This window comes from Talpa europaea, assembly GCF_964194135.1.
Source record: "Talpa europaea genome assembly, chromosome: 3".
NCBI classification, from domain to species: domain Eukaryota; kingdom Metazoa; phylum Chordata; class Mammalia; order Eulipotyphla; family Talpidae; genus Talpa; species Talpa europaea.
In genome coordinates, this window is record NC_140069.1 from 31,530,607 (window position 1) to 31,549,685 (window position 19,079).

Sequence of the window (19,079 nt, forward strand, 5' to 3'; positions counted from 1 at the left end):
GAGGATGCTTGGTGAGGACACTTCAAGAACAAGAGTTGCCTTTCTTCCTGTGATAGGTCCTCAGCAAACAAAGAATGTGTTGGTGGGAGATGTTCACTGTGACCAAATCAGTTTGGGAGAAAAAGATGCAGTTCTATCTCCCTCTTGGAGAGTCACTATGATTATTAGCATGTGAAAGGCCCTGAGAAGTCTTCCCACAGTAAAGAAACATGTTTATATCTATTTAAATTGTAATTTCCCAAACTTTCTTGACCATGGAACTCTCTGTGCATCCACTAATAGCTTCAGAATTAGGGTTCCTCGGAATGTGTTTGGGAAGACATTTTTCTAGAACTATAATTTCCTAGGATTTTTCCCGTTTAGATTTTACTAGTCAACAGACAAAAATACCAATAAATCTTCCAGTTTTCATCCATATGTTTAAAGTCCTAGGCGAGAGTACATGATTTTGCTCTTCTTGCTCCTGTAGGTTTGTTGGAAGGGGGACTTCCTAAAAACGGAGGTTCGAGCATTCCTGAAGCATGCATGGTGGGGACTTCATTTGGCTGCATCTGAGCACAAGTATTAACATGGGTCTATGCGTACTCTCTTCCAGCTGGGGCCCTCCACTTCTGGACTTGCTATAGAGTACAAAAGAGGGTATGTGTGTAGTGTCTGGTGCTGAACTGCCTAGTTTTAAAGGCTCTGCTCATGTTGCACAGTGTCTGTGCTTCAGTTTCCTCATCTGTAAAATCAGGGGATACCGTGTCTGCCTTATCAGGCATTTTAATTACTGACTCCTGCTTCTTCCTTAGCCACCATCTCCAATTAATTATTCTTATAGTCTCAAGTAAGACTTCTCAATAAATTGCAAATTCGTCTACTTTTTTCCATCTCCTAAGCTGACACCATACTCCAAATCACCTTCATTTCTCTCCTGGACTCCTGCTGCAACCTTCCTAAGGAGTCTCCCTGCATCACTGCTACAATCTTGTTCAAATGCAAGGCTGTGTCATCCCCATGCTTAAAATCCTTCAATAAGAGACACTCACTGAGGGTTCTGCAAACATAGTGGGGGGGCAGAAGGGGTGAAGTGACCATCTCAGCACTCCCAGAATGAACTTCTTGATACTTCAGCAACAGACAGGTGCTGAGACAACAGTGAGAACTTGGGCTGCATAAAGTCCCTTCAGAAAGAGCTGGTGTACAAGGGGAAGAGCTTGTTAGTCACGGGTTCATGTATCCCAACTGTGCCCTCCATCCCTCCAATTTGATATCAACCTAGTTTTCATGAGCCAGGTCTTCCAAACTCAAGAGATGAAAGAGCAGGTAAGTGAATCTTCCCTTCTGAGCCGAGTGAATAAAGGAAACCCTAAGACTTTCTTCCAGGTCTCTCAATATAGTGCCTTATAGTATAGGCCTGTAGAACCATTAATCCATTTGCTTTTTACCTCCTGCTGGAGCCCCATCATTAAGGCACTTGAACAATCAGGCCTAGTCCTAAATGCAGACAGGGAAATCTAACAAGTCATACAAGAAGCCCCAGCAACTTGCAAGAGAAAGACCGTATAGAATAATCAAATGAGTTCTCAGTGAACCAGAACTTCTGGAGGAAACAGGTGGACACCTGAGTAGAAAATAAGGTGGCTAGTGAGTTCCAAAAGGTAGTCTAAAGAAACTTTACTTATATAAAAATAAGATTTCTCATTGGGAAAAAAAACAGTAGTTATATTAAAGAAGATCATTATAAAGGCTTTAATTAGTGCTGTGCAAGTAAAAATACAAGAAATACTTCAAAGTACTTCAAAAGATAAAAGAAATTAAACTATATAAGGGGAAAGGGGAAGCAGAAGAGTTAATATGAGAATAGGTGTTTCTAAAAAGAAAAAGAACAGATGGAGGGGAGGGAGTCACGCAATAAAGTCTAGAAGAACATTTCCCTGCATGGAAGAAAGAGCTGAGTCCTCCATTTGAAAGAGTTGTAGACAGTTCTAGGCTGGATTGACGAAAAGAATCACCAAAAAAGCAAGCTGACATTCTCTGACTTTGAGTGAAAGAGAAAAATCTCACAAGCTTGCTGACAGTTAAAAACCAACTGACCTTCTATCATGGACAAAAAATCCAGAACCTAGGGAACTAAGAGGGAAGATTCTACAGATAACCAAATGGAAGGACTGAACCAAGGATTCTATTCCTAACCAAGAAACCTATTCCCTGTCAGATGAATGAAAAATATTAAAAACCAGCAAGAAAATATATATATATTGCTTAAGCTTCCCATACAAGAAAACACTTGAGGAAAAAAGGAACACTTCAATAAAACATTCAGAATAGAAACTTCAGGATGGAAGAAGATAAAAAGAGAAACATTAAGAAATATCCTTGGTAAATGTGCATATGCATGTAATGTAAACCTTATGAAAATGCATATCTATTTGTGTAATAGGGTATAATTTGTGATAAATCAGGACAGTTGAGATAAAAAGGATATATTATAAGAAGTGCTATTTCAACACAGTGCAGGAGCTGGAGACAAAGCAGAGAGAGGAAGAAAGCAAAAGTACACTCAAGGGGGTAAAGAAGGTGGGGGGAGATAAGCAGAAATTTAAAGTATTTTACAGAAGGTAAATTGAATAGTTGCTGTGGCAGCCCTAGAGATGCCACATCTTCCTTCAAGCAAAACTGTCCAGGGGAATGACAGTAGCTAATACCCTCCTGAGGCTAGGCAAGGAATAACTTAAAAATCTCTGAAGGGTAATCATATGAACAAACATTTCAAAACAGAATTTATCATACAACTTGGAAAGGAAATCAACACTAAGCTAAATATGAAAAAAAATCAGTGGCTTTATTCTAGAATAAACTGAGAAGTGACATGGAAATATTTCATTTTAAGAACAAAAATCCACATAACAGGAATAAAATTAACAAGGGGTGTACAAGATCTGAAGAACACTAGAAATATTTTTAAATACAAACAAGATAACCACGCTCCTGGATGGTAAGAACTATTATTGTTAAATGTCAATTTTCCCAAAATGAATAAGCAGGTTATGGGGAACAGAGTGTTCTCGTATATTGCTGGTGGAAGGCAAAGGTTTCCTAACATTTGTAGAAAGTAACATTACAACATCTGTTAAAGAAACAGTATCCTTTGTCTCAGTAATTGCAGTCCCAGGAAATAAAAGCACCACTAGGTAAGGACATATGCACAAGGATACTTATTGTACATTGTTTGGAATTGCAAAAAGCTTTTAAAACAAAAAGAATATTCATAGATGGAAAACTGGCTAAATACATTGTGATACATCTACCCCATAAAACAGGATATACCACCCCAGAGAATGAAAAAGACCAATGCCAAGTGACTTGGAGGGATTTCTAGACAGTATTGTAGAATGAAAAAAAGTAAATGCAGGATAACGTGGATAATATGATGCCCTCTTGGTATAAAGAAAAAAATAGCCATGTATCACTCAAAAAAAAAAAACAAGTCTCTGTGTGCATGTGCATATTTAAAGTATATGTGCACTTTCCCTAGATTCTGAAATGCCATGTGGTGTCATGGCCCAAGGGCAAAACAATATAACACTACTGCAGGCATCACTGCATTTTAAATGCCTATGCCAGCTTAGAGGACAGCAGCACATGGAAAAGCAGAGTCCCCAACATCTGCAAATTCAAAAGGGATTCTGAAGAGTCAAAATCTGAATTTAAAGAAAATTTAGGAACTTCTTACCCAATCCATTTCACTTACATGTGTGCAAAATAGTGATGTCTAAGTAGGTCTAAAAGAACTAATTCAGTATGTTTAAAATTAAAGTTACAAGGGTTAAGTAAGCATTATGTCATGGTTTAATTGGCAGAACTTTTTCCTTTGACATAGAACATAAAATAATTGTGTCCTACACTAATGGCATCTTAAATTAAGTGAAATATGTATATTAATACCTGCAGAGGATTATATGACTAAGGAGAAATTATGGATGAACATCATCTAGGATACTATATTAGTCTGCTAAGACTTTCACAACAAAATAAAACAGATGGGTGACTTAAACAAAAGACTTATTTTCTCATAGTTCTGGGGGCTAGAAGTCCAAGCTCAAGGTGTCAGCATATCTGGTTTCTCCTGAGGCCTGTCTCCTTGGCTTGCCTGATGTGGCCATTCCTCTGTGTGAGAATCCCTTCTAATAAGGACACCAGCCATATTGGATTAGGACCCCACCATTATGACCTCACTTTAACCTTAATTATGTCTTTAAAGACTCTCTCTCCAGGGCCTCTCCAGTGGCGCAGTGGGTTGAGTGCAGCGCTATGAAGCTGTCCACAACCTCTGCAGCGCCGGTTCCATTCCCCACCTGCCAGGGAGAATCCCACATGGTGCGGCAGACCTCCCCCGTCTTGCCTGCTGCTCCCCTCAACACTGCTTTGTCTGCCTGTCCTGCTCCCCGCTCTGTCTCTGGTGAATCCTCTCACCCTCCTGCGACTCTGGCCTGTACCCCAGCTCTTCTATAAATAAAAATAAATCTTTAAAAAAAAAAAAAGACTATCTCCAATGGTCACATCCTGAGGTACTAGGGATCGGGGCTTCAACATAAGAATGGGAGGACGGGGGTAGTCACACAATTGAGTCCATAGCAATAGGTTCTTTGGGAAAAGAAAAAAGAGAGAGGCAGCAACAAAAGAAGATGAACCACACTCTTGGAAAAAAAAGAAAGGCACACATATATAGACACTTACATTAAATCATGCATATGTGTAGGCAAAAATAAAAAGACAGAAATTTAAAAAATGATTTTATAAACATATAGTCAATGATTTTTCACTGCCCTTATGAAAAAATCCATACTATAATATAGCTTATAGGACTTCTAGGAGTAAGACTCTGTCTCCCTTTCCAGTATCCTTTCTCTCTTACATTCTTCACTCTTTCTGCTCCAGAAACTATGACTTCTGTCACTTCCTCAGAAACTTCTGCCTGAATTCACTGTCCTTTCTCCTCAGAGCACTCTTCTGAACTGAATTACCCATCTGTTTTATTTTGTTTATTAATGATGTACCATTATTTTACATCCTTGTTTGTTTTTTCATAATATAGATTTTCTCCCCTCAGGTGTGACCACCACAGTTTTCCCACCACAGCAGTTATAGCCCTCCACCATAGTCCATTGTGCTCTCCTCCCCCTATTTTCTCAAACTACTCATCTTCACTTTATGCAATCCTCAAAGCTCAGCTGAGATTTCACTTCCTAAGAGCAAGCTTTGCCCCACTCCACACCAGCTTTCTCATGGTAGCCCAAATTCCAACAGAATCATCTGGATTCTTGTTTAAATGCAGCCTTGTTTTCACTCCAGAGCTGTTGAATCAAACACTACTGAGGTTTGGAGGTGGCATGAAAATGACTCTACATCCTCAAATATCCAAATCTCTGCCATGGCCTAGTTAAATCCCCTTCCTCTTCTCTTTCACAACCATCTGAATTTTCTTCTTCATGATCATTCACAAGTGTCATTTAATACAGGAGTCAACAACGCTGTCCATATGGAGTCAGGTTACACTGGTATTGTATACCAAGAGAATTTTAAGTAGGTACCTATATAACAAGATAGAAAACAAATTTTCACACTTTCAAATGACATTTTAAAAAATTCAAAATACAATGGAATTTTTTTTTGTAATACAAAGTCTACTAATAAGAAGAATGGAATTTGGGGAAGGGGGTAATTTTTCACTTAAATGGGGTCAGTTAGTGTTATCTATCATTACAGAGGAAAATGTGGCCTCATCTACAAAGCCTTCTCTTGCTTCTCTGCAGCACAGTACTTAAGTGGCCATAAGTAAATGCCACTTTGAGAAAAAAAGGTGACACCTGGAATGTCTCTGTGGATCATCATGTGTGCACACACACATAACAAACTTCCCCAAAGATGAACAAAAACACCAACAAATCCACTTAAATCAGCCTCTAGAACTTCACTGTTCCTTTATTTCTATGCTTTTTCTGCTCTGGAAGTCAATTAACTTCCCTATTTTCTATTGAACAAAATAAAAGCAACTGCCTATACTCAATATATTTTAAAGCCAACTTTTCATGTAGAAACAGACACTATTTAGAGTCAGAACTTGAAGCCAAATACAAAAGATGACTGCCTACATGTTCAAAGGAAAATGCACAGTCATTCTATATGCTGACATTTCAAGATAAGGAATTTTGTTGTAACCCTTCCAAATTTTACAGGATTTTTCTTTGCTTATCTTCCCCATTTTCTGGACATAATGACAAAACTAGATTAAAAAAAAAAAACATGAATTCATGGGGGGGGGGGAATTTTCTGTGTGGTCCAGAAGCTTCACCCCAAAAAAGTCAGTAATATAAAAGTATAAGGATTTGCAAAGCAAAGAGAAAATACACTACCACAATGTATAACAAAATAGACAGGAGGTGACCTGGAGAGATATTTGGAAATATACATTAATATTTTTTTAAAGACAAATGACAAGATGAGAAATATATTTTCAAAATATTTATAAAGAACCTCTAAAAATGGGGATTAAAACCAAAACCTCTATAGAAAATTTCACTGGAGGGCCTCCCCAGTGGCGCAGCGGTTGAGCGCTGGGTCGCGAACCTGCCCGCAGCCTCTGCGGCGCCGGTTCGATCCCGGGCTGCTCCCCGGCCACCGGAGGAGGGTCCCACATGGTGCGCAGACCTCTCCTGCCGCCCGCTGCTCCCCTCAGCAGTGTACTTCGGTCCTTCTGCCTGCTCTGCTCCCCGCTCTGGCTCTGGTGAATTCTCTCACCCTCCCGCGCTTCTGACTGTACCCAGTGCATGTATAAACCAAAACAAACAAACAAATAAATAAATATAAATAAACATACCTCTATAAAAAAAAAAAAATTTCACTGGAGATATAAACAGTTCATAGAAAAAGAAAAGCAAATTACTCTCACCCACATGAAAAATGCTCTATCTTTCACAATAAGAAAAAAACAAATTAAAACTACAGTTAGATAAAATCTCTCACCTATCATATTGGCAAAATTCCCAGTCTTTGACATCTCACTTTGTTGGCAAGACTTTGAGGCATAAACACACTCATAATTTGATGATGGGAATGCACAATGGTATAACCCCTATGAAGGGGAATTTGGCAGTATCTAGCAAAACATCATACACATTTTGAGCCTGTGACCCAGCCACCCCACTCCTAGGAATCTCTCCCATAGAAACACTGGCAAAGATACAAAAAGACACATGCACAAAGCTATTCATTTTAGCACTATTTGAAATAGCTAAAACCTGGACACAACTTAAAACTCATCAATGTGGGGTTGGTGGAATTAACCATAGTGTATCCACTCAAAGGGGTACTAGGCAATTGTAAAACAAAGTGACATTCCCTGGAGTTGGCAAATAGCAAATTTAGTCAGGGTGAATTTAGTGAAGAGATGAGGGCAGAAGAAAAATATGGAGACATATAACCTCCAGTGAGAAAAGATATAACCAGAAGATGAGCAACATGGACAGAGAAGCTCAGGGAATAACCAGACACTATGATCCTAGAGAAAGGACATAACCAAAGGTAAAAAGCAATGGTTTAGAAGCACAGGTCCATAATTCCCTACCAAAATCCCCTAGGGACAAATGTAGTCTGGATTTAAAATATCTCAAATCTTAGAAAACTAATAGTAGAATATATACATTTAATATATAACACCTTGGAAATGCTTCCTAACCAAGCACACTAATATTTCTGCAGACAAATATAAGAGTATTAACAGCAAGTTGGATAAAAAGCATCACGTTAACTCAAGTGTTTTTGTCACCAAATAATATACCAAAAGCTTTCAGTTCTCAAAGCATTTCTTTATTTCAGAATCACAAGTAAGGAATTGTGGGCTTGAACAGAAAAATGCTAAGAGTAGATCTATTGTAGGATTCTGCCAAGCAAAGCAAACAGTAAAAGGACATTCACTGAGAAGATAAGAATAGAGAACCAAGTGTCCAAGCAGATAAAATGCAACAGGATAGGAAAGGGGACAGCAGAATAAGAAAGACAGGGGAGTCAGCTCTGGGCAGTGTGAGGACTCTGAACAGAGACTTAGCACTAGGGGCAACAGCCAAAGTAGCCAAGGATATGATTGAGTGAACTGGACTTGAGTAGGTTGAATCCAAGAAGTATCAAAAAGACAATGAAGTGGGCCTCCCCTGGTGGCGCAGCGGGTGAGCACTGGTCTGCGAAGCTGCCCACAGCCTCTTGAGCGCTGGTTCCATCCCTGGCCGCCAGCGAGTGTCCCACATGGCGCGCAGACCTCTCCTGCCGCCCGCTGCTCCCCTCAGCAGTGTATTTGTCAGTCTGCCTGTTCTGCTCCCTGCTCTGGCTCTGGTGAATTCTCTCACCCTCCCCTGCTTCTGACTGTACCCAGTGCTTATATAAATAAATAACTAAATCTTTAAAAAAAAAAAGGACAATGAGGTTAAAATACTGCATTATTAAGAGGCTCTTCTGGAGTCTTTCGAAGGAAAGCTTTATCAAAATGGCCAAGGTTTTATAGCTTCTAGAGATGGTCAGTGAATGTAAGGGGCCAGGTTTATATTGCAAGACCTCTCTGTACTTGCTCAAAGAAGAGAAAGATCATGTGTCTCACACACATCATCCAGGGCTTGCAACTCTGAAATGTGGGTGTTTGCAGTCTGCAGCTCTGCTATCCCTTTCCCGGGGATCTGTAAGCATAAGGATCACCAGCTTTCTTGCCTTCCTCCTTAGTGAAGGTCATTACTGGGAACTAGCAGATAATGCTTATAATTGGAACATCATAACTAAAATGTATATCTAACAGGTAAACATGCAATTTTGCTTTTTTTCCCCTCCTACCATTGTAGGTTAAATAGTAGGTATAGAGATTACATATGGCTTGATCCATAATAATAATGCTTCCTACACTCCCCTTGTGCTGTAAAGATTCTTCAACCTCAGTCATAGTTTTTCCTTTAAGATTCAGATGCAATGAAATTCAGCAAAGGTGAGATCCTGGCTGTGGAGGCCGGAGACCTTGCACATCAGAGTATTCCTGCAAGAGTCTGGAGGCAGAACCAGACTCCATGTACACTGTCATTCCTGCACCTCACACTGCAATAGAGTGGGAGGAGATTACCCAAACGTCCATCACATTAAACCACTCAGCTCCCTTTCAAAAAAGTCACGGATGCAGTGAGGGGAACACCAGGCCTCAGCATGGCCCTGTCAGGATGCGGCTGGCCAAGCTCCCCAGAGAAGGCAGCAGTTTAATGAACACCTGAGAGCAGGCGTGTGAGCTGGTGTTTGAGCAATTCCAACATATCATCAAGGGTTTCGACCAAGTTAATGAGAAGCAGAGTTCCAAACCAAAACGCTTATTTTGAAAATACCTATTTTTCAAAGATTTTGCATTTTAAATTAAACCATATGAGTATTTGTATCCCAGTTTCATATTGTGTTCTGGCAAAAAAAAATTCTAACTTGGGAAACAGTATCAAGATGTCACATAAGGAAAGTAGCTAATGGGGAAGTGAGTAGAGTCAAGTCCTGGGGTGCCCAAGCCCAAGCTCCAGTGGCCCTCAGGGGACTTTGACCAAGCAGAGAGGCAAGGGTCCCTGGAAAGAACCCCCAGATCACTACCTCTCCTTCCTCCAGAAATCTCAGTTCATCTTCAGGCTGAGCCTACCTCCACTTTGCTTTTATGGAAGGTGATAATCCCATGAAAATGAGGCATTTGAAATTCATGAAGTGAAAATAATGGTGTAAATTTCAGGCATTTTTTGATCGCCTTTAAACAGATGATTTTGTTTTGTTGAAGTCAGAGTGGGGGGTACTTGTTCTTTCTTTTCATTTTTTCCCTGTATTTAATTTTGTTTTGTTTTGTCCTAGGAGTTTTCTGATCTTTCTGTTGTTGTTGTTTTATTTCCAGGAAATGTGTGTTGCTTTAAGCAGCCATTTCCAGAAATACTAGGTAATGTGATGATAGGCCCTCAGACGATAAATTCCCACAGACCTAATACTGTTGTTTCTTCTTCTTTCACTTTGTGACATTTACCCAAAACCATTTAGCTCTAAAACAAATATTTCCTTGTATTTGGAATCAATAAAATGTGCTATTATATCTGCAAGAGACATTCATCTCCCCATTAAGCTGTTAAATAAGGTGATGATGGAGGATGCAGAGAGAGCACAAAGGATCACTGATAAGAAGCAGAGGGGTCTAGGGGAGGCAAGCAGAGAGTTAGAAGCTCAAATCCTCCTCTTGCCACTGCAACCGTGTGGCCATCTGCCAACCCAGTGAATAGGAGTTAATATGTACGGAGTTCCAGCAAGTATACTGATCCCTCTCCTCATGCATAATCTCATTTAATTTTCACACATAAAGCCCATTTTTATGATCATGAAACTGAGATGCCAAAAGATTGCTTTTCTAACAGGGTGGTCCCTAGGAAAAGGGGAGGTTCCAGGTTCCCTGCCCCACCCAAGAGAGAGTGGAGCTGAGCAGGGAGGAAAGGTAGCTGGAGTGGAGACTAGGGAGAGAAGGAAGCAGGATGGAGAGCCAAAAGGAGACCTGGAGGAGGCACATGGAGCAGAGAGACATGTGAAGAAACTGTGCTTGCTTCTTGGTCGTGGACTGGTTGAAACAGATGTGGGTGAGAGACCTGTGGGGAAGTTAACAACTGCAGCTTTTATCTTGGTTTTGATTTTGCTTTTTTCATCCCAGACTTGTCTGACTGTTTCTGACCTTTTTCTATGGTCCCCACTGAAAGGTGTGTTAGACTTACAGAAGGCTTTTGGGCCTTGCTTTGGGCCAATGCTGTTTGGGTGGACTTTTACCCACAAACGGATGAGTAACTTTGGGTGGCTGATTTGGAAACTACATTTTTTGTCTTTTCTTTGTTGCACACTAATTATATTAAAGTTCCTATGTTTTGTTTTGATGCAGTGGGTGGCAGAACCTATTTGGAGCAGGCAGGTTTAAGGGCTCTGGGATGCCCCTCTCCCTGCCAGCTGTAACAATTTGAATTGACCCATACTGCAGAAGTAGAAAAGTGGCAGCACCAAAATTCAATCCAAGGTCGGTCAGATCCCAAATGTCCTTTTTTTATGATTCAGATTTGTGACTTGAGAATTAGAACAAGGCAGGCACAAGTGTTAACTCAGTGGGATAAGTGGGGTATTTGCTTCTAAATTTGACTCTTCACCTTACTCATGGTCTTACTCTGGACTAACCTGAGTTTTAGTTTCCTCATTTGAAAAAAATGAGGCTAATAGTTACACTTACCTGTTGGTTTCATTGTCAAGGTTACACAAGAAAACAAATGTGGAAATATGATTTGCACAAAATCTCAATAGATACTGCTTGGTTAAGTAAATTACTCAAAAGGAAATATTACATAGTGTCTAAGTACTTGGCCTCTGTCACAGTATATGAGACTCAAATTCCTACCACTTAGCAGCATTATCTTGGGCAAATTACCTTAGTTCTTCGCTAAATGGAAATTAAGACAAGGTTATTTTGCTAACCCATGCAAGATCTTAGAACAGTACCTGAAATATAGTAAGAATTATATGAATGTTTGTTATTAGAATTATTATTAACATGAGTAAAAGCAGTAGATTTTTTGAGTAAGCTAAGTAGTTTTACCATTTCATGTGTGAGGAAGGAGAACACAAGACTGCTACAACAAAAATAATGAAATAAAATTTTATTCTCTGGTTTGTACTAAGTGGCCCAAGGTAAAATTTCAATACTTTAAGAGGAAACATAAACATATGGTTATTATCCAGTGGGTGATAATAGTACATCATTTATAAAATAGATCAAAGACATCGATTTGATATTTATACCCCATTTATTGGACACACATGGTATTCCTGGCACCACATTTGGACTTAGAAAGTAAAGATCAATGAGGAAGGATTCCTGAATTTTAAGAAGCTACTAATCTATTGAGAATAACAGCATGAAAACAAGTAACTCTAATATATATACTAAACGCTACATCGATGCTGAGTAAAGTGCTAAGGAAACATGACATCACATGGTTTTATATTGCTCAGTGATACAATCATACATGCACATTTGGACTTAGAAAGTAAAGATCAATGAGGAAGGATTCCTGAATTTTAAGAAGCTACTAATCTATTGAGAATAACAGCATGAAAACAAGTAACTCTAATATATATACTAAACGCTACATCGATGCTGAGTAAAGTGCTAAGGAAACATGACATCACATGGTTTTATATTGCTCAGTGATACAATCATACATGCATATTATCACCTTCTCCCTGTAGGACACAAAGCAAGACTAACCCAAGATCACTATTGATGTGATACCAACTTCTGTGTAACTTGTTTCCCAAATATCAAATAGCCAAACAAATTACATGCTAGTTTGGAAGACATTCCTAGGTCATTTTAAAGCCTTTACTAAATAAATAAATCTTCCCTAAGTACCCAAGTAAGGTATTGACCAACCAGGAGTCTAAGAGTTTCAAGCTGTGACAACAAAGGCATAGACTTGGAGTAGGCAAGAAAAGAGATAGGAAGAACCCTAATGCAAAAGAGACTCTTCCATGGCTACCATCATTGTCAGGAAGAAAGAGATAATCACAGCAGCCAAACTATAGGCATTCTAACAAAATTATGGTGGTGGTAGGCTGATAATGGTAACCAATGCTCAAGAAATTAAATAACATCTCTAATTGCAAATATTTTAAGCTATTACCCACCCCCTCAACATGAAATCAGAATGACTAATCCAGGGACCTCCCTGGTGGCACAAGGGTTAAAACGCAACCTATGAAGCTATCTGCAGCCACTGCAGCACAAGTTCAAGTTTGATTTCTGTCCAGCCAGAGGGTAATACACATGGTGCAGCAGACCTTTCCTGACTCGCCTACTGCTTCCCTCAGTAGTGTACTTCGGTCAATCTGCCTGTTCTGTTCCCCACTCTCTCTCTCTGGTGAATCCTCTCACTCCCTACACCTCTGGTCTGTACCCCAGCTCTTATATGCATAAATAAATAAATTTTTTAAAAAAAGACTAATCCAGGACAACTGCAAGGGAAAATTTGGAACTGGAAAGCCAGCATGGGCAAGATCAGCAGGGAGGGGGCAGTAAAGATTCCTGGTTCTTTCCTTGGGGTCTCTTGGAGCTCCTTTTGACTTCTACTTAGTTGGTACTTACAGCTTTCTGCCCTGAAGAGTCACAAAGTGACTCTTTCTCTCCTCTGTTATAAGCAGACTATCAGCAAAACCAATGTCATTTTCCTTCCCAGACTGTTTGGTATAGGAAGGTACATGGTACATATGGAAAAAATAATGTGGAATTCAACCCTGAAAATATCACTTTATAGGAATACAGATTACAGAATGATTACAGACTACAGTTTATGAAGCCAGACTGCCTGGATTCAAATCTTGCCTCTTTTGATAGCTGTGTGACCCGGCAAGTTTTTAGTCACATTGCTTTGTTAATTGAGAATAATAATAATGCATACCCTCAGTGCTCTAGGAATTAAATGAATATAAGCACTTACAATAGTGTACATGCTTTGGTAGATCACATTATTGTTTTCCATAGCCTAACAAATAAAGCATGTTAATTTGCTTTCCTGCGCTTCAATTTTCTCACCTGAAAAAATGTCAGTATAATACCCAATCTTACTGGTTTGCAAATGAGGATAAAATTAGCTAATCAAAGTCAAAAAATGTATTTAATAGAAAATGCAATCCAAATGTTTGCCTTTGCTGTTATCATAGCACATAGTAGGCACTGGAGTCAAAGATTGCTAAAATATGGAAACCAAACAGCCATCAAGAGGGTAGGCCAGACCCCCTCAAGACTCACCATCCTGAAATCTTGGACAAGAAAGTTATTTGTAAACGTGAACGCCAGACAAGTGTTCCTTGTTAGCTATGCATGGGCCCTGTAGAACAGCACTTCCATGTGGTAAGATCAAGTGAAGTGACAGACCCTGCCAAATGAGGCTCGGAGGCCACCCCTCACATGTTCCTGAGAAACTATTCCCCCAGAGGCCTCCTGCGTGCATTGTGTCCCACCCCCAACTTGGTCACCACCCCAAAAGCTCCCACACTCCCTCTGGCAATCTTACAGACTTTGCCCATCCTAGTTGGCATGAAAGTGCAGAACTTGGCACATCCTGCACTTCAGCCCCCTGGACTCACCCCACTGGGGGGGATCTGCCTGACTGTCCCACACAACATCTCCAGGAGAGTCAGATAGGAATGTGCTGAACTCACCAGTGCCAGGAGGAGAAGCTCAGCCAGCAGAACCTGTCATCCAAGAGAGTGTAATGCTCCCATCATCGCCATGGAACAGACACAGAGCAGGCCCCAGAAGAGCCTGCACCTTCCCCAGAGCCAGGGAAGTGGCCAGAAAACCACATGGAGATGTGGGTTCTCCTGCTAAAAGCTGGGCCACCAATGCCAGGGTCCAGAAAACTCCTTCCAAGTGAAGCCTTGACAGATGACAGGGATGAGGGGGAACTGGAAGAAAAATAGCATCTGTCCCCAAAGCTCTTGATTCCACCTAAAATTTAGTCTGACTTATTTAAGATCAGATCCTAGAGCTTAGTGATGATCTTAATGATAATAACAATAGTGACATATTGTAAAATATCACCATTGTTATTTGAAGTGTCTAGAAAATTGTTTTAAAGAGATTTTGAGTAAGGCACTCGGCCACTCTGAGGTTTCTCATCAACACAATGGGGGTTAACTCTGCGTGGGTTTGTATACAGAGTGTAAAGAAGGAACCTGGTACATAGAAGGCCTGATTATTGCCAAGTCAAGAAGGTCCAGCAACTTCACGATAGAGGTCAATTCCATTTCCTTAAACGTAATGCCACTTAATCCAGTTACCCCCACCCCAAACTCTAGGGAGCCTGAGGCCATCTGCACACTGCGGCACTCAGGACAAACCCAGCCCCCACATTCCCAAGCTCCTTTCTGCTAATGTCTTGATCACTTTAATAAAACACCACAAGTACCCTTGACCATTGATAAATCAGTGGAGATGAACATGCCATTCACAGCACTGCAACCTCACAGTTACTCAAATATATTGATTCATCTACTCCCCACTTATTTTTCATAAGCAGATTATAGCCCTTAATTTAAGTCATTCATGTTCACTCATCCATTATTCAGTCACTCAGTCAACAAATACTTGCTGAGTGCCTATTATATGCCAGGCATATGCTAGGAACAGGAGACAGAACAGTAATCAAAGCCAGAAATTATTCTTATCCTTGTCATCCAGTAAATACATTTTCAACAGAGGCGATATTGCCCCCAAGTGGGAGGTGAGGACTGATTGTTGGGTAGAGAACATTTGTGTATAAAGCATAGATATGCATATAGTATACAGAGTATATACAACTGTGTGTGTGTATATATACACGTAAATATATACCACATACATACATTAGTTTCCCATAGCTGCTGTAAGAAACTACCACAAAAGTAGTAGCTTAAGATAACACAAATCTATTTTCCCCCAATTCTGGGAGTCAGAAGTCTGAAATGGGTCTCACTGGGCTGACATCAAGGTGTCAGCAGACTCTAGAGAAGACCGTTTCCCTGACTTTCCCTTTTTGCTTCTAGGTTCTGCCCATGTCCATTGGCTCATAGCCTTCCTCCATCTTCAAAGTCAGCAATGATGTCCACTCTTTGTTACGCTGATCTCACAGATAGACTGACCTGTCTCCCGCTTTCATTTATAAAAACCCTTGTGGTTACACTATTAGAGTGATTTCCCCTATCACAAGGTCAACTGATTAACAACCTTAATTCCATCTGCAGCCTTAACTCCCCCTTACCATGTAATATGATATGGTTCCAGGATTCCAAGTTCCAGGATTTGGGTGTACATGGTGGGGGTCGGGGGGAGAGAGGAGAACATTATTCTGCCCACCACAACAGTGTATTTATAGTACTAATTTCATGGCAGGGGAGGACAGCCAGTAAAATATATTTCAAATGGGTTTTTTAAAGAAGCACTAATTAGACAAAGGTCAACACTTCTTAGCCTGCTAGGAAAGCAATGTAGTGTCTTGATCGAATCTTTACACCTCGAGGTCAGTCTGCCTGGGTTCAATTCCCAACTCTGTGCTTACTAGCTATGTAGTATAAACAAGTCATTTAAACCCTTAGGTAGGGTTGTAATAGGACATACTTCCTCAGTTTTTGTGACAATCCAGTATGTAAATGCTTTGACGGGACTTAGAAATTGCCAAATACGCAATATATGCTCAATAAATATTTCCATTAGTGTTAGAAAGACAATATGATTATGGAAATAATCATATAAATAAATGTTTAAGTTCAAACGATGTTAGACACTGACTAAGAGAAGAATGCTCTTGAAGTATTACAGAGTATAAGCAAGGGGGTCTCGTTAGGGAGGGAAAGAGGGGAGGGAATAATTTCCTAAAGAATCGAGCTCGGCTTATATGGTGATAAATGGAAACTAGACTTTTGGTGGCAAACATAATTAGCATAAACAGATATTGATTTATTAGGCTGTATGCCTGAAACCTCTATGTTATAAACCAATGTTAGTTCAATAAAAAAAAAAAAATTCTAAGTGAGCTCTAAATTGATTTGGAAGGATGGGTGAGCCTTTAGCTAGGTGAAGAATGGAAATAGGGATTGAAGTCCTGGAGAGGTTTCCAAGCAGAAGGAACAGCATGAGAGTGTCCTTGAGGCAGAAAGGACATGCTCAAAGGACTGTGGGATCCAGGGTGGGAATCCCAAAGAGAGCAGGCAGCAAGGGATGGATGCTGGACCAGACTGGGGAGTCAGATAGGGCCAGATATAAGGGCGTGGTCATGTCAGAGATTTTAGCCTTTATCCTAAAAGCAAGAGGACAATTTGGAGAGGGGTGATAGTGGGGACAGATAAAGTAATCAGGAGGAGATAGGGATGAAAAGACGAGATATTTAAAAGGTAAAATCAACAGGACTTAGGGCAGCAGAGAGGACTCGGTTTTAGATGTGCACGCTCCAGCACCATGTGTACATGCCCATTTGCATCCTTCAAGCCCCATAGCCTCCCCTAAGCTTGTGGTTCTCTTGTCCAGTGAAGTCCTGCTGAAACATCTAACCAGTCCCACCCAAATGTGCAGTGACTTCTGCAGCACTTCGCACACCATTTTGCATCCTGGGTATAAAATAAACTTTAAATTGGATACAGCTTTAACAAAAAGTGGTGCTGGCAACAGCTCCTCTTTTAAGACCTCTGTTTACTGTAGAGTGTTTTAAGCATGACGTTTTAATTTCAATTTTTTTAAATATGTATTTTGTGAGAAATAAACAGAGATGACTTAACTGGAAATTGAACCGGTCTCCTGGCCCTTGGCCCACATTTCTACCCAGGGACCAACTGTCTGCTGAGGTATTAATCCATCTACCCAAGCTGCTGTATGACCAGTGGGAGCTGTGTTTATGTTCCTCTTCAAAACGCATGCACTTCTCAGCTGAAAATCCACAGGCCAAAGCATTGATCTGTTAGACTTTCTGTTCCAGGAAAGCCTGACCCAATTCTTGACACAGTTACTCAAGGTCAAATCATGGCTAGACATAGCTTCCCAAAAGTTCTCTGCATTCACCTATTCAAATCCAGGAAAGGACCACAACTTAAACAACTAGTCGTGGCAATGGTTAGGAAAAGAACACACTGGCAATGATCAAGAATGGCAGAATCCAAACCATGGGCAGAAATTCATAAACATTCAGGTGGAAGAACAGGGAAAGGATGGATGTCCCTGATTCTGTTCCTTTAAAATCACTAAAATCAAGAGGCTTGGGTTTTGCTATCACCTCTACCACTGAATACCTGTGTCATCTTCAGCGATTCAGTTTCACTCGGTTCAACAAACAGTGAGCAAGTGAATGAATAAATTCCAAAGCCAAATACTAAGGTGGGCACTGGGTGTCCAAAGATACCTAAGGGACAGTCTGTAAACTTCTTGATGAGTTTGAAAATGAGATGGGATATAAATACTTAAATACCTAAACAGAAACACAAGGAAGTATCGTAAGTGATAACACAATATGCCTGAAGGGCTAAGGGAGAAACAAATTCCAACCTGGAGTGCAAGGAAGATTCCCTTAAAGCAAAGATATCCATGTTTATATTAAAATGTGAACAAGAGTCAGCTAGGTACATCAAAATGGGACAGTCCCTGAAAATAAGCCATTAACAGACAGCAGGCCGTTCATACAGTTGCCACAAAGGCTAAAGAATCATAGCAGATAGTTGTCACTCTTTCAGCTGATGAACATGTGCCTTCTTTTTCATGGGGGATTTGTCCCCTTTTGAAGGTCTGTGGGATTTCCAGCATAGAAAGTGGACATTTCTCATACTTTCTTTCCCCCTTCCTGTGTAGCAACGGTCAGGCATGTGACTTGGGCTTGGACAAGTAGATTCATAGGCAAAAAAAACGGAGCTAATGAAACAAAGAAACACAAATCCCAAAATAATCATTTTGGCACTGTGAGAATCACTTCAAGGTGCAGTTTCCATAGACAGTGGTATCAAAGTAGCCTGGGGAGCCCCCAGCACCCAGAGTCAGGATACAGGCAGAAACAGCTGATGTTTGCTATATGCACTGAAAGCGCATTCTGAGTTAAGGTTCAGCTGAGTCACCTCCCAACTAGTTCTTCAGCTTCTGATAATTCTGCAAGTTGCCCAAAGGCCTTTTAAAATATTTCCTTTCTACCTGTGTCAACCAGGGTTAGTTTCCTTCACTTATGATCAAAATATCTGACTGATATAGATGCAATCTGCCAGTCTCACAGGGGAGTGACAGTTTGGTGGTTGTTACGTGGTAAGACATGACAAGCAATACAAAGTGAGCACCAGAGAGAGATGAGAGGGGTGGAAAATGAGTCAAGAAAGATAGATGGAGCTCAGTCACAGAGTAGCTGGTGCACTGGGCTAACAAACTTGGGGTCTATGCTGCTAAGGATGGGTACCTATTAAGTGTAGAGTGGCTCAGCCATATTCATATATCACACTGATTAATAACTAACTCCAATAGG